The sequence below is a fragment of the Strongylocentrotus purpuratus genome, unplaced genomic scaffold (assembly GCF_000002235.5).
Source record: "Strongylocentrotus purpuratus isolate Spur 01 unplaced genomic scaffold, Spur_5.0 spur5_scaffold_14, whole genome shotgun sequence".
NCBI lineage: Eukaryota > Metazoa > Echinodermata > Echinoidea > Camarodonta > Strongylocentrotidae > Strongylocentrotus > Strongylocentrotus purpuratus.
Genome location: NW_022145599.1, coordinates 17002032 through 17018857, shown reverse-complemented (window position 1 = coordinate 17018857; position 16826 = coordinate 17002032). Strand labels below are relative to the sequence as shown.

Genomic DNA, 16826 nt, shown 5'->3' with positions numbered 1-16826 from the left:
TTCTGTGTCTGTATTTATTATAATAACTTACGCCTTTAAATTTTGATTACTTTAGATTGAGGATTGGGGTGTTATAGGGAAAAAGAGGGAGGGGGAAGTGAGAGAGAGAGAGAAAGAGTTGGCGCTCGTGTGGGCGTGTATGTGTGTAAAAATGAATGAGAAACGACATTTTTGTGTTTATTCATGAAATAATAACATCATCAATAATATTGCTTATCTAGGAACGCTTACACAAACTTCTTTTCAAACCATAGTTCAACAATATTTAAAGGAACAGAGTTTTTAAACCGTAAAAGTTATCATATTCTTACTTTATGACAGATGGTAAACTTACCGTTCACAATCCATAATAGGAATAGATACTATAGGATAGTTGTCGAGTTCCAGGCTGGAATATAAAAAATTATAGAAACATGACTATTAAAAACAGTATTAGATAACTAGAAATATCGCAATCTGTATTTCCGCGCAATGCGAAAGTATCCCCCGGCAGGGATAGCGATTTTTTGTCATCCTTACCGTCGAAGGAGGGACAAAGATCCTCTCTCCCCTCCCTTAAACAAAAGGATGGCGTAGAGATCGCCACTTGTGGCTCCGACCATTGTCACGACTAAGAGCAGCTTCACCAAAAAACATGTTTCTAGATTAGAGTATAATGCATCTCTGTAGAAAATTTGAAAGAAATCTGTCAATAAAAGTGGCACAAAGAGCGCACAAAAGACAGCCACCAAAATATGACCTTTGACCTTATAACAGACGGAACACAGGTGACGGCATCACCAAACACTAAAGATGTATAGATTGTACTAAGACACACCTCCATACAACATTTGAAAACAAAATACGTCTAGAAATGTAGCAGTTAGAGCGCATAAAAGATATTTGACATTTGACCATATCAAAGACGGAACAATTAGGGCAGCATCGCCCAAAGGTGAAGATGTGTAGGTTGTACCAAGATATATCTCCATTCAAAATTTGAAAGAAATCCGTCATGAAATATGACTTGCAGAGCGCACACTAGACACCCACCAAAATATGACCTTTTGACCTTTCAAAACACGGGACACTGGTGGCAGCATCACCAAAAACTATAGGTGCATAGATTTTACCAACATACACTTCCATACTGACAGGTGTGTAGATTATACCAAGATACACCTTCGTTTAAAATTTGAACAAAATCCCATGAGAAATGTGGCCTATAGAGGGCACACAAATCATCCCCCAAAATATGGTCTATTACCCTATAGAAGACAGAACACTGGGAGCAGTATCACCAAAAGTTATATGTGTGTAGATTAAACTAAGATACACCTCCATACAAAATTTAAAGGAAATCCGTCAAGGAATGTGGCAGTTAGAGCGCACATAAGAATATAACGGGGCGGACCGCGTCCACCGCGTTATATTCTTGTGTGCGCGTCGTATCGCTGTTGAATCCAAAGTTCCCCACCGGCACACTGCCGGGGGAAACAATAATATTATAGTTTTCTTTGTTCAATCTTCTTCTTTTTTTTTTGTTTGCTCTTCCTGTCCCTGCATTCAACAATTCCAACACTTTTCAGACAATGAAATGGTTGTTGTCGTTGGGTTTATCGGCGCTATACATCGATTCCGATGATTTCCGCCCGGCTGTGTGTGAAGGCGTCTTGCTCTCGCTTCTGCTGCTCTACATTTCTGTGATTCCGATACTTGCCCAGTTAAACGATTTGAGCCTGAGGACCTCCTCTTATTATTCCCTTTCTTTGTTAATTTCAAAATTAATTTCATGTTTGAATTGTGAAAATGTTTTATAAGTGAGATATATTTTCAGTAGAAACGGAATTTAAAGAGTACTATTTCATATTCAATACCCAATTTGTCAAACCACGACTAAGAAGCAAACTTACCTTGATGGTATTCACAATGCTCTCCATAATATCCGTCTGGACAGATACACGAAGATGAATTTCCATTGCTGTAACACGTCCCACCGTTCAGACAGGGTGCAAAACTACACGGGTCGCTTCCGTTTCCTATTTAAGAAAGTTGATTAAGATTTTCACTCTTATATTTTCTGAACAATGAGGAAAAGTCATCAGACGCTGAGGCACTCCATACAGATTTGCTTCAAGTAGAATAAACAGTGTTCGTTAAGATCATACTTTTAAGGAGAACATGTATTTTTGTCTAAATGCTTAGATGATTTGAGCATGAGGACCCCCTCTTTTTCCCTTTTTTGGTAATTTCGAAATCAATTCGTGTTTGAATTGTGAAAATGTTTTATAAGTGACATAAATTTTCATCGAAATCAGTTGAAACGGAATTTGAAGAGAGCAGTTTCAGCATATTTAATACCAAATTTGTCAAACCTTGACTGAGAAGCAAACTTACCATGATGGTATTTACAATGCTCTCCATAATATCCGTCTGGACAGAAACACGAAGATGAATTTCCATTGCTGTAACACGTCCCACCGTTCAGACAGGGTGCAAAACTACACGGGTCGCTCCCGTTTCCTATTTAAGAAAGTTGATTAAGATTTTCACTCTTATATTTTCTGAACAATGAGGAAAAGTCAACAGACGCTGAGGCACTCCATACAGAATTGCTTCAAGTAGAATAAACAGTGTTCGTTAAGATCATGCTTTTAAGGAGAACATGTATTTTTGTCTAAATGCTTAGATGATTTATGCATGAGGACCCCCTCTTTTTCCCTTCTTTGGTAATTTCGAAATTATTTTCGTGTTTGAATTGTGAAAATGTTTTATAAGTGAGATAAATTTTCATTGAAATCGGTTAAATGGAATGTGAAGAGTACAGTTCAAGCAATATTTAATACTAATTTTGTCAAACCATGACTGAGAAGCAAACTTACCCTGATGGAATTCACAATGCTCTCCATAATATCCGTCTGGACAGATACACGAAGATGAATTTCCATTGCTGTAACACGTCCCACCGTTCAGACAGGGTGCAAAACTACAGGGGTCGCTTCCGTTTCCTATTTAAGAAAGTTGATTAAGATTTTCACTCTTATATTTTCTGAACAATGAGGAAAAGTCAACAGACGCTGAGGCACTCCATACAGAATTGCTTCAAGTAGAATAAACAGTGTTCGTTAAGATCATGCTTTTAAGGAGAACATGTATTTTTGTCTAAATGCTTAGATGATTTGAGCATGAGGACCCCCTCTTTTTCCCTTCTTTGGTAATTTCGAAATTATTTTCGTGTTTGAATTGTGAAAATGTTTTAAAGGGGGATAAATTTTCATTGAAATCGGTTAAATGGAATGTGAAGAGTACAGTTCAAGCAATATTTAATACTAATTTTGTCAAACCATGACTGAGAAGCAAACTTACCCTGATGGTATTCACAATGCTCTCCATAATATCCGTCTGGACAGATACACGAAGATGAATTTCCATTGCTGTAACACGTCCCACCGTTCAGACAGGGTGCAAAACTACAGGGGTCGCTTCCGTTTCCTATTTAAGAAAGTTGATGAAGATTTTCACTCTTATATTTTCTGAACAATGAGGAAAAGTCAACAGACGCTGAGGCACTCCATACAGAATTGCTTCAAGTAGAATAAACAGTGTTCGTTAAGATCATGCTTTTAAGGAGAACATGTATTTTTGTCTAAATGCTTAGATGATTTGAGCATGAGGACCCCCTCTTTTTCCCTTCTTTGGTAATTTCGAAATTATTTTCGTGTTTGAATTGTGAAAATGTGTTATAAGTGAGATAAATTTTCATTGAAATCGGTTAAATGGAATGTGAAGAGTACAGTTAAAGCAATATTTAATACTAATTTTGTCAAACCATGACTGAGAAGCAAACTTACCCTGATGGTATTCACAATGCTCTCCATAATATCCGTCTGGACAGATACACGAAGATGAATTTCCATTGCTGTAACACGTCCCACCGTTCAGACAGGGTGCAAAACTACAGGGGTCGCTTCCGTTTCCTATTTAAGAAAGTTGATGAAGATTTTCACACTAATATTTTCTGAACAATGAAGAAAATTAAACAGACGCTGAGGCACTCCACACAGATTTGCTTCAAGTAGAATAAACAGTGTTCGTTACGATCATGCTTCTAAGGAGTACATGTATTTTTTGATTTGAGCATGAGGACCCCCTCTTTTTCCCTTTTTTGGTAATTTCGAAATCAATTTCGTGTTTGAATTGTGAAAATGTTTTATAAGTGACATACATTTTCATCGAAATCAGTTGAAACGGAATTTGAAGAGCAGTTTCACCATATTTAATACTAAATTTGTCAAACCTTGACTGAGAAGCAAACTTACCATGATGGTATTCACAATGCTCTCCATAATATCCATCTGGACAGAAACACGAAGATGAATTTCCATTGCTGTAACACGTCCCACCGTTCAGACAGGGTGCAAAACTACACGGGTCGCTCCCGTTTCCTATTTAAGAAAGTTGATTAAGATTTTCACTCTTATATTTTCTGAACAATGAGGAAAAGTCAACAGACGCTGAGGCACTCCATACAGAATTGCTTCAAGTAGAATAAACAGTGTTCGTTAAGATCATGCTTTTAAGGAGAACATGTATTTTTGTCTAAATGCTTAGATGATTTGAGCATGAGGACCCCCTCTTTTTCCCTCCTTTGGTAATTTCGAAATTATTTTCGTGTTTGAATTGTGAAAATGTTTTATAAGTGAGATAAATTTTCATTGAAATCGGTTAAATGGAATGTGAAGAGTACAGTTCAAGCAATATTTAATACTAATTTTGTCAAACCATGACTGAGAAGCAAACTTACCCTGATGGTATTCACAATGCTCTCCATAATATCCGTCTGGACAGATACACGAAGATGAATTTCCATTGCTGTAACACGTCCCACCGTTCAGACAGGGTGCAAAACTACAGGGGTCGCTTCCGTTTCCTATTTAAGAAAGTTGATTCAGATTTTCACTCTTATATTTTCTGAACAATGAGGAAAAGTCAACAGACGCTGAGGCACTCCATACAGATTTGCTTCAAGTAGAATAAACAGTGTTCGTTAAGATCATACTTTTAAGGAGAACATGTATTTTTGTCTAAATGCTTAGATTGTTTGAGCATGAGGACCCCCTCTTTTTCCCTTTTTTGGTAATTTCGAAATCAATTTCGTGTTTGAATTGTGAAAATGTTTTATAAGTGACATAAATTTTCATCGAAATCAGTTGAAACGGAATTTGAAGAGAGCAGTTTCAGCATATTTAATACTAAATTTGTCAAACCTTGACTGAGAAGCAAACTTACCATGATGGTATTTACAATGCTCTCCATAATATCCGTCTGGACAGAAACACGAAGATGAATTTCCATTGCTGTAACACGTCCCACCGTTCAGACAGGGTGCAAAACTACACGGGTCGCTCCCGTTTCCTATTTAAGAAAGTTGATTAAGATTTTCACTCTTATATTTTCTGAACAATGAGGAAAAGTCAACAGACGCTGAGGCACTCCATACAGAATTGCTTCAAGTAGAATAAACAGTGTTCGTTAAGATCATGCTTTTAAGGAGAACATGTATTTTTGTCTAAATGCTTAGATGATTTGAGCATGAGGACCCCCTCTTTTTCCCTTCTTTGGTAATTTCGAAATTATTTTCGTGTTTGAATTGTGAAAATGTTTTATAAGTGAGATAAATTTTCATTGAAATCGGTTAAATGGAATGTGAAGAGTACAGTTAAAGCAATATTTAATACTAATTTTGTCAAACCATGACTGAGAAGCAAACTTACCCTGATGGTATTCACAATGCTCTCCATAATATCCGTCTGGACAGATACACGAAGATGAATTTCCATTGCTGTAACACGTCCCACCGTTCAGACAGGGTGCAAAACTACAGGGGTCGCTTCCGTTTCCTATATAAGAAAGTTGATGAAGATTTTCACACTAATATTTTCTGAACAATGAAGAAAATTAAACAGACGCTGAGGCACTCCACACAGATTTGCTTCAAGTAGAATAAACAGTGTTCGTTACGATCATGCTTCTAAGGAGTACATGTATTTTTTGATTTGAGCATGAGGACCCCCTCTTTTTCCCTTTTTTGGTAATTTCGAAATCAATTTCGTGTTTGAATTGTGAAAATGTTTTATAAGTGACATACATTTTCATCGAAATCAGTTGAAACGGAATTTGAAGAGCAGTTTCACCATATTTAATACTAAATTTGTCAAACCTTGACTGAGAAGCAAACTTACCATGATGGTATTCACAATGCTCTCCATAATATCCATCTGGACAGAAACACGAAGATGAATTTCCATTGCTGTAACACGTCCCACCGTTCAGACAGGGTGCAAAACTACACGGGTCGCTCCCGTTTCCTATTTAAGAAAGTTGATTAAGATTTTCACTCTTATATTTTCTGAACAATAAAGAAAAGTCAACAGACGCTGAGGCACTCCATACAGAATTGCTTCAAGTAGAATAAACAGTGTTCGTTAAGATCATGCTTTTAAGGAGAACATGTATTTTTGTCTAAATGCTTAGATGATTTGAGCATGAGGACCCCCTCTTTTTCCCTCCTTTGGTAATTTCGAAATTATTTTCGTGTTTGAATTGTGAAAATGTTTTATAAGTGAGATAAATTTTCATTGAAATCGGTTAAATGGAATGTGAAGAGTACAGTTCAAGCAATATTTAATACTAATTTTGTCAAACCATGACTGAGAAGCAAACTTACCCTGATGGTATTCACAATGCTCTCCATAATATCCGTCTGGACAGATACACGAAGATGAATTTCCATTGCTGTAACACGTCCCACCGTTCAGACAGGGTGCAAAACTACAGGGGTCGCTTCCGTTTCCTATTTAAGAAAGTTGATTCAGATTTTCACTCTTATATTTTCTGAACAATGAGGAAAAGTCAACAGACGCTGAGGCACTCCATACAGATTTGCTTCAAGTAGAATAAACAGTGTTCGTTAAGATCATACTTTTAAGGAGAACATGTATTTTTGTCTAAATGCTTAGATGATTTGAGCATGAGGACCCCCTCTTTTTCCCTTTTTTGGTAATTTCGAAATCAATTTCGTGTTTGAATTGTGAAAATGTTTTATAAGTGACATAAATTTTCATCGAAATCAGTTGAAACGGAATTTGAAGAGAGCAGTTTCAGCATATTTAATACCAAATTTGTCAAACCTTGACTGAGAAGCAAACTTACCATGATGGTATTTACAATGCTCTCCATAATATCCGTCTGGACAGAAACACGAAGATGAATTTCCATTGCTGTAACACGTCCCACCGTTCAGACAGGGTGCAAAACTACACGGGTCGCTCCCGTTTCCTATTTAAGAAAGTTGATTAAGATTTTCACTCTTATATTTTCTGAACAATGAGGAAAAGTCAACAGACGCTGAGGCACTCCATACAGAATTGCTTCAAGTAGAATAAACAGTGTTCGTTAAGATCATGCTTTTAAGGAGAACATGTATTTTTGTCTAAATGCTTAGATGATTTATGCATGAGGACCCCCTCTTTTTCCCTTCTTTGGTAATTTCGAAATTATTTTCGTGTTTGAATTGTGAAAATGTTTTATAAGTGAGATAAATTTTCATTGAAATCGGTTAAATGGAATGTGAAGAGTACAGTTCAAGCAATATTTAATACTAATTTTGTCAAACCATGACTGAGAAGCAAACTTACCCTGATGGAATTCACAATGCTCTCCATAATATCCGTCTGGACAGATACACGAAGATGAATTTCCATTGCTGTAACACGTCCCACCGTTCAGACAGGGTGCAAAACTACAGGGGTCGCTTCCGTTTCCTATTTAAGAAAGTTGATTAAGATTTTCACTCTTATATTTTCTGAACAATGAGGAAAAGTCAACAGACGCTGAGGCACTCCATACAGAATTGCTTCAAGTAGAATAAACAGTGTTCGTTAAGATCATGCTTTTAAGGAGAACATGTATTTTTGTCTAAATGCTTAGATGATTTGAGCATGAGGACCCCCTCTTTTTCCCTTCTTTGGTAATTTCGAAATTATTTTCGTGTTTGAATTGTGAAAATGTTTTAAAGGGGGATAAATTTTCATTGAAATCGGTTAAATGGAATGTGAAGAGTACAGTTCAAGCAATATTTAATACTAATTTTGTCAAACCATGACTGAGAAGCAAACTTACCCTGATGGTATTCACAATGCTCTCCATAATATCCGTCTGGACAGATACACGAAGATGAATTTCCATTGCTGTAACACGTCCCACCGTTCAGACAGGGTGCAAAACTACAGGGGTCGCTTCCGTTTCCTATTTAAGAAAGTTGATGAAGATTTTCACTCTTATATTTTCTGAACAATGAGGAAAAGTCAACAGACGCTGAGGCACTCCATACAGAATTGCTTCAAGTAGAATAAACAGTGTTCGTTAAGATCATGCTTTTAAGGAGAACATGTATTTTTGTCTAAATGCTTAGATGATTTGAGCATGAGGACCCCCTCTTTTTCCCTTCTTTGGTAATTTCGAAATTATTTTCGTGTTTGAATTGTGAAAATGTGTTATAAGTGAGATAAATTTTCATTGAAATCGGTTAAATGGAATGTGAAGAGTACAGTTAAAGCAATATTTAATACTAATTTTGTCAAACCATGACTGAGAAGCAAACTTACCCTGATGGTATTCACAATGCTCTCCATAATATCCGTCTGGACAGATACACGAAGATGAATTTCCATTGCTGTAACACGTCCCACCGTTCAGACAGGGTGCAAAACTACAGGGGTCGCTTCCGTTTCCTATTTAAGAAAGTTGATGAAGATTTTCACACTAATATTTTCTGAACAATGAAGAAAATTAAACAGACGCTGAGGCACTCCACACAGATTTGCTTCAAGTAGAATAAACAGTGTTCGTTACGATCATGCTTCTAAGGAGTACATGTATTTTTTGATTTGAGCATGAGGACCCCCTCTTTTTCCCTTTTTTGGTAATTTCGAAATCAATTTCGTGTTTGAATTGTGAAAATGTTTTATAAGTGACATACATTTTCATCGAAATCAGTTGAAACGGAATTTGAAGAGCAGTTTCACCATATTTAATACTAAATTTGTCAAACCTTGACTGAGAAGCAAACTTACCATGATGGTATTCACAATGCTCTCCATAATATCCATCTGGACAGAAACACGAAGATGAATTTCCATTGCTGTAACACGTCCCACCGTTCAGACAGGGTGCAAAACTACACGGGTCGCTCCCGTTTCCTATTTAAGAAAGTTGATTAAGATTTTCACTCTTATATTTTCTGAACAATGAGGAAAAGTCAACAGACGCTGAGGCACTCCATACAGAATTGCTTCAAGTAGAATAAACAGTGTTCGTTAAGATCATGCTTTTAAGGAGAACATGTATTTTTGTCTAAATGCTTAGATGATTTGAGCATGAGGACCCCCTCTTTTTCCCTCCTTTGGTAATTTCGAAATTATTTTCGTGTTTGAATTGTGAAAATGTTTTATAAGTGAGATAAATTTTCATTGAAATCGGTTAAATGGAATGTGAAGAGTACAGTTCAAGCAATATTTAATACTAATTTTGTCAAACCATGACTGAGAAGCAAACTTACCCTGATGGTATTCACAATGCTCTCCATAATATCCGTCTGGACAGAAACACGAAGATGAATTTCCATTGCTGTAACACGTCCCACCGTTCAGACAGGGTGCAAAACTACACGGGTCGCTCCCGTTTCCTATTTAAGAAAGTTGATTAAGATTTTCACTCTTATATTTTCTGAACAATGAGGAAAAGTCAACAGACGCTGAGGCACTCCATACAGAATTGCTTCAAGTAGAATAAACAGTGTTCGTTAAGATCATGCTTTTAAGGAGAACATGTATTTTTGTCTAAATGCTTAGATGATTTGAGCATGAGGACCCCCTCTTTTTCCCTTCTTTGGTAATTTCGAAATTATTTTCGTGTTTGAATTGTGAAAATGTTTTATAAGTGAGATAAATTTTCATTGAAATCGGTTAATTGGAATGTGAAGAGTACAGTTCAAGCAATATTTAATACTAATTTTGTCAAACCATGACTGAGAAGCAAACTTACCCTGATGGTATTCACAATGCTCTCCATAATATCCGTCTGGACAGATACACGAAGATGAATTTCCATTGCTGTAACACGTCCCACCGTTCAGACAGGGTGCAAAACTACAGGGGTTGCTTCCGTTTCCTATTTAAGAAAGTTGATTAAGATTTTCACTCTTATATTTTCTGAACAATGAGGAAAAGTCAACAGACGCTGAGGCACTCCATACAGAATTGCTTCAAGTAGAATAGACAGTGTTCGTTAAGATCATGCTTTTAAGGAGAACATATATTTTTGTCTAAATGCTAAGATGATTTGAGCATGAGTACCCCCTCTTTTTCCCTTCTTTGGTAATTTCGAAATCAATTTCGTGTTTGAATTGTGAAAATGTTTTATAAGTGACATAAATTTTCATCGAAATCAGTTGAAACGGAATTTGAAGAGAGCAGTTTCAGCATATTTAATACTAAATTTGTCAAACCTTGACTGAGAAGCAAACTTACCATGATGGTATTCACAATGCTCTCCATAATATCCGTCTGGACAGAAACACGAAGATGAATTTCCATTGCTGTAACACGTCCCACCGTTCAGACAGGGTTCAAAACTACACGGGTCGCTCCCGTTTCCTATTTAAGAAAGTTGATTAAGATTTTCACTCTTATATTTTCTGAACAATGAGGAAAAGTCAACAGACGCTGAGGCACTCCATACAGAATTGCTTCAAGTAGAATAAACAGTGTTCGTTAAGATCATGCTTTTAAGGAGAACATGTATTTTTGTCTAAATGCTTAGATGATTTGAGCATGAGGACCCCCTCTTTTTCCCTTCTTTGGTAATTTCGAAATTATTTTCGTGTTTGAATTGTGAAAATGTTTTAAAGGGGGATAAATTTTCATTGAAATCGGTTAAATGGAATGTGAAGAGTACAGTTCAAGCAATATTTAATACTAATTTTGTCAAACCATGACTGAGAAGCAAACTTACCCTGATGGTATTCACAATGCTCTCCATAATATCCGTCTGGACAGAAACACGAAGATGAATTTCCATTGCTGTAACACGTCCCACCGTTCAGACAGGGTGCAAAACTACAGGGGTCGCTTCCGTTTCCTATTTAAGAAAGTTGATTAAGATTTTCACTCTTATATTTTCTGAACAATGAGGAAAAGTCAACAGACGCTGAGGCACTCCATACAGAATTGCTTCAAGTAGAATAAACAGTGTTCGTTAAGATCATGCTTTTAAGGAGAACATGTATTTTTGTCTAAATGTTTAGATGATTTGAGCATGAGGACCCCCTCTTTTTCCCTTCTTTGGTAATTTCGAAATTATTTTCGTGTTTGAATTGTGAAAATGTTTTATAAGTGAGATAAAGTTTCATTGAAATCGGTTAAATGGAATGTGAAGAGTACAGTTCAAGCAATATTTAATACTAATTTTGTCAAACCATGACTGAGAAGCAAACTTACCCTGATGGTATTCACAATGCTCTCCATAAAATCCGTCTGGACAGATACACGAAGATGAATTTCCATTGCTGTAACACGTCCCACCGTTCAGACAGGGTGCAAAACTACACGGGTCGCTTCCGTTTCCTATTTAAGAAAGTTGATGAAGATTTTCACACTAATATTTTCTGAACAATGAAGAAAATTCAACAGATGCTGAGGCACTCCATACAGATTTCCTCCAAGTAGAATAAGCAGTGTTCGCTACTATCATGCTTCTAAGGAGTACATGTTTTTTTTTGTCTAAATACTTAGATGATTTGGGCATGAGGATCCCCTCTTTTTCCCTTCTTTGGTAAATTCAAAATTAATTTCATGTTTGAATTGTGAAAATTTTTCAAAAGTGAGATAAATTTTCATTGAAATCAGTTGAAACGAAATTTGAAGAGTAGAGTTTCAGAAATATTCAATACTAAATTTGTCAAACCATGACTGAGAAGCAAACTTACCATGATGATATCCACAATACTCACTTATTAAGACAATTGATCAAGATTTTCATTTTTATATTTTCTGAGCAATAAGGAAACAGTCAACATACGCTAGGGCGTCCTATGCAGAATTGCCTTTTGGGGGGTCTTAAAGATACTATGTCCCTTTCGCAGCGAACATAAAGTTCTGTTGAATCTTGCAGGACTTATGAATATGTCATGTATGTCCTATCTGTAAGATTCAAACGTTAGCAGTGTCCTAATATTCAAATTATACAAGGAAACCTAATAGTCGTTATTTTCACACTTAAAGACATTTTCAAGCCCTCTTTTTTCAGGGAGGTTTTAAATTAGTATCATCTTTCAAATGCCGTGAGAATTTAATATTATTATTTTTTTGGCCTGCAAATGGGACATAGTACCTTTAATGTTTAGGCGAGTTGAGCCTGAGGATCTCCCTTTTTTCCCCTTCTATGGTAATTTCGATATTAATATAAGTGAGATAAATTTTCATCGAAATCAGTTGAAACGGAATTTGAAGAGTACCGTTTCAGAAATATTCAATACTAAATTTGTCAAACCTTGACTGAGAAGTAAACTTACCTTGATGATATTCACAATGCTCTCCATAATATCCGTCTGGACAGATACACGAAGATGAATTTCCATTGCTGTAACACGTCCCACCGTTCAGACAGGGTGCAAAACTACACGGGTCGCTCCCGTTTCCTATTTAAGACAGTTGATCAAGATTTTCGATCTTATATTTTCTGAACAATGAGGAAACAGTCAACAGACGGCCTTTCATGCAGAATTGTTTCATTTTTTGGTCTTAATGCTTAAATTAATTGAGCCTGAGGATCTCCTCTTTTCCCTTCTTTGGTAATTTCAAAATTCAACATCAAATTCTGTAAACAAAATTGCGGGACTTATAAATATGTCATGTATGTCCTATCTGTAAAATCTAAACTTTAGCAGTGTCTAAATCATCAAATTATGCAGGGAAACCTAACAATCGTTATATTCACACTTAAAGACATTTCCAAGCCTTCTATTTTGAGGGAAGTTCAAAATTAGTATTATCTTTCAAATGCCGTTGGAATTTAACCTTTTCATTTTTGGGCCTGCAAATGGGACATAGTACATTTAATGCCTAGGCGATTCGAGCTTGAGGATCTCCTCCTTTTCCCTTCTTTGGTAATTTCAAAATTAATTTCATGTTTGAATTGTGAAAATGTTTTATAAGTGAGATTAATTTTCATTGAAATCAGTTGCAACGGAATTTGAAGACCACAGTTTCAGAAATATTCAACACTGAATGCAATTGAGAAGCAAATTGCACTAACCATGATGATTTTCACAATACTTTCCAGTGTATCCATCTGGACAGTAACACCAAGATGAGTTTCCATCGCTGCTACACGACCCACCGTTCAGACAGGGTGCAGAACTACAAGGGTCGCTCTCCTTTTCTGTATGAGGAATATATAACAGGGCATCAAGTACTTTTTCCCCTCCATTTTAACTTTACCTTGTGTTACGATTAGAAGTAAAGAACTGGTATTCCAGTCGTTAAGACACTTGAATGGAGATGCACAGGTCTTGGGTTCAAACCATACGTGGCACTTTTGTCCTCGAGCAATATATTTTTCTTGAGAAAATAAACTCAACGTTGCTTTTCTTCATCTATGTGTTAAATAGGTGCCCAGTAGGATGCGAAAGTCATTGAGGTCTGCCCAGCATCATGTGCTCCTAAACAAAGGCGCCTGGCTCGAACTCTCGTCCTCGGACATATGCCTTATAATTATTTGGTTACATTCCGAAAATGGCTTATTGTAGGCTACTTTTTAGTTGAATGATTGAATTCATATAACAAGCAGCTGATTCGATATCATATACGGAAATAAAGCGTCCCTTTTTCTTATAATGTGTACACACACACACACGCACACCAACATAACAACACACACGAACACGCAGACCGTCGTATACACCAAACGCACACACATAGTTATTTCATCTGAGCCTGTCTGGCCTAATCAGTTTCAACGTTGTAGCTACAAATAATTGTAACCTTTCAGTTTTGAGCTAATGTATTGAAGGTTTGACGAAATGAATAAGTTACCTTGGCATCTCTCCCCAAAATATCCAGAAGGACAGGTACATGTGAACGTTCCCTCAACACTGTCACAGAATCCACCGTTCTGACAGGGTGTTGACTCGCAAGGATCTGTAGAAACACCAAAGTTAATAGGCTAAGCACATAATATCAGCAGGCACAAACCTTAATTTGTCACTAGAATACATTTTCATATCAAGCCTTCGGCTGCGCCTAACACAGCCATTCTAGGGCTGTGTCAGGGACAGCCAGGGTACAGATCCTGTTAGGTGCAGTAGACCCTTTAGTCTGCAATTACGCCTGCAAACTATTTAATTTCAGCAGTTTTCATGAACACGATCAATCAAAAATAAACCTTCGCATACTTTCAACCCAGCCCTATAGCCATCACATTTTGAATTGTGCGAACATTACCTGCGCTAATTAAACCTTGGAAAGCATACAATTAATGCCCGTACGTCATTATCATGACAATGTGTGCACTGTTATTAATCAATCGGTCATTGTTCATTTTAAAAAGCCGTACAACTCTTTGGCGCATGCCTAAATTCAGGCAGTTTACGCCTCGTGTTTAACGAGCTTTAAATTGAGAGAAGCGAGGTAGCCATGCTAAAGAACATAGTTAAATGTAATGCATAACATTTGATGTATAGTAATTCTTTGAAATGTTGATATATTTGGATGCCCCTGTGAATGTATTATAAGCACTGGGAATTGTAGCCCTTAAAACACTTCTGCTTTCTAGAAGTTTGAATTATCAACATTTGCCGGTGCTGCCGGTAAATGCCGGTAAATGCCGGTAAATGCCGGTAAATTTCAAATATTTCAAATAGCGCCTAAGGCCATTCCATGGTAGCTGCAACCATGACAATCTCAGAATATGCAGTTACTGTGCAGTTCTGATATATGATTTCCAAACGACAATAGCAGAATAGCAAATCTTTCGATTGTAGTCAAGTAACATTGGTTTAGAGCTAAAATAATATCAGTCTTGAGAGGGAGCTATACAACATAAAGAGTTTACTATTTACAATTTCATCACTTTAGACTCGATTTCCACCGCGAAAACGCTCATTGAATGTTGTAAAATCGCATATGCTTACAATAATTATATTTATTTGAACCGAATTCATGACCCCATACCAAAACTTGGTATTTACCTTTTAAACGACAATGTCCTAGGAATTCTCTATAATTATAAAAAATAGTTGATCTATTAAGGCCTTCAGAGATTTAATTGCCCAAATACTTACCGGCACAGTGCGTTGCGTAGTCTGAGCAACAATCACCGGCTGTCTGGCAATAATTATCGCAATAGCAATTATAGCCACCCATAAAGCCGCAGTCACAGCACCCTTCGCACGACCCTGAAAATGAATAAAATCAAATTTATTCACCACTTGCCTTTACAAAAAATTATCATGCAATCACAAAGAATACAATACATACATAGTTAACAATAACACGAAAAATACATTGTAGGAATTTATGAATTGGTTGAATGTTTAAAACTTAACAAAAACTTATGTTAGGTAAAGATTATCTTAGACAAAAAGCAAAGAAAAAAGTCAAAACGACAACAAAATGATAATTACAAACATAAACAGCGGTTACTAGTTTCCACAAAAATAATATTAAGATAATCAAGAACAAGAGATAGATAATTATGTTTAAGCCATTATTTCATTTGTTAAGATTCCATGCATATGTACAAATTTTCCCTATTTTTTAACTAGTTGGATATTTTGTATACAAATAATATGTGCAAAAATACTTTTTTTTTTAAGGGTAGTAAGTAACCTATCAAAAAATTCTAGGCTGTATTTTAAGCATTATAAATTTGACAAAAGTAGATTTCATTTAAATTAATTTTGTCACCACTTTATACAAAAATCCTTTGAACAAAATCCTTTTAATTTTCAAAATTAGGTCTTAGATGAACCAAGGGCACTAAATCTGTACATATCTGTGCTTTATATGGAACACGTGAATACTTTTGTGCATCGAACTTGCCAATACATTTGAGAAACGTCTCTACCACTACTACTGCTACTGCTGCTGCTACAACGTGTGTCCCACTCCCCGGCCTAATACCATAGCATCGTCTACAAGTGATGTCTACATTTATGAATAAAATAAGAACACTTACCCCTTTGAGCGGAGACATGATGAGAAACGAGTCCAATGACGATCAAGCAAAGTACCAGACGACAGTCCATGGCGGCCAACTTTTCTTTCTACCGAGGATATAAGAATATCAAATTGAAGGTTTATGTCGAATCTAAAAGAGACGAAGACGACTTGTTTTCTGCTAAGTGGTGGCTTGGTATTTATACATTTTTAAGGTAATTTTGTCTCATTGTTTAGCAGCTGAGGCAACATTTGGGTTCAAATCGAAACGTCGATAGTGCAAATATATTGTCTTTCGTTAATTGTTAAGTTATTGATTGTTCATATTAAACGCAATTTCCTGTAGGAGTAAATGTCAAAGAAAGTATAGATATAGAAATCGTCAATAGTTGTTAATACATAAAAAAGTTTTTTGTGTGCTTTTGAGACAAACTGTATGACAGGTAGAAGTTAACAAAAAAAAAGAAAAAAAAAGTGTGTCATAAAGGCTCAATTTTGATGATGTGATTACTGAAACCATTTACTGGTCTACAATTATAGTATAGCTCACACCGAGAAGGGCTCGCGTTA

The 16826-nt window shown here is 36.3% G+C and overlaps 1 long non-coding RNA gene across 14 annotated transcripts; it reads right to left on the bottom strand.

The window, feature by feature from the left end:
* Nucleotides 1–330: 330 nt before the first annotated feature.
* On the bottom strand, nt 331–16360 carry LOC753699. Of its 14 annotated transcripts, XR_004063925.1 has the most exons (25): nt 16276–16360; nt 15380–15493; nt 14133–14237; nt 13354–13479; nt 12611–12736; nt 11538–11663; nt 11053–11178; nt 10569–10694; nt 10084–10209; nt 9599–9724; nt 9114–9239; nt 8646–8771; nt 8161–8286; nt 7192–7317; nt 6707–6832; nt 6222–6347; nt 5754–5879; nt 5269–5394; nt 4784–4909; nt 4299–4424; nt 3831–3956; nt 3346–3471; nt 2377–2502; nt 1893–2018; nt 331–388 (listed from the first exon to the last, which is right to left on the bottom strand). It is a non-coding gene; the product is annotated as a fibropellin-1 (long non-coding RNA). The 14 variants fall into 14 exon arrangements; XR_004063928.1 differs by lacking the exon at nt 2377–2502; XR_004063930.1 differs by lacking the exon at nt 4299–4424.
* Nucleotides 16361–16826: the final 466 nt, after the last annotated feature.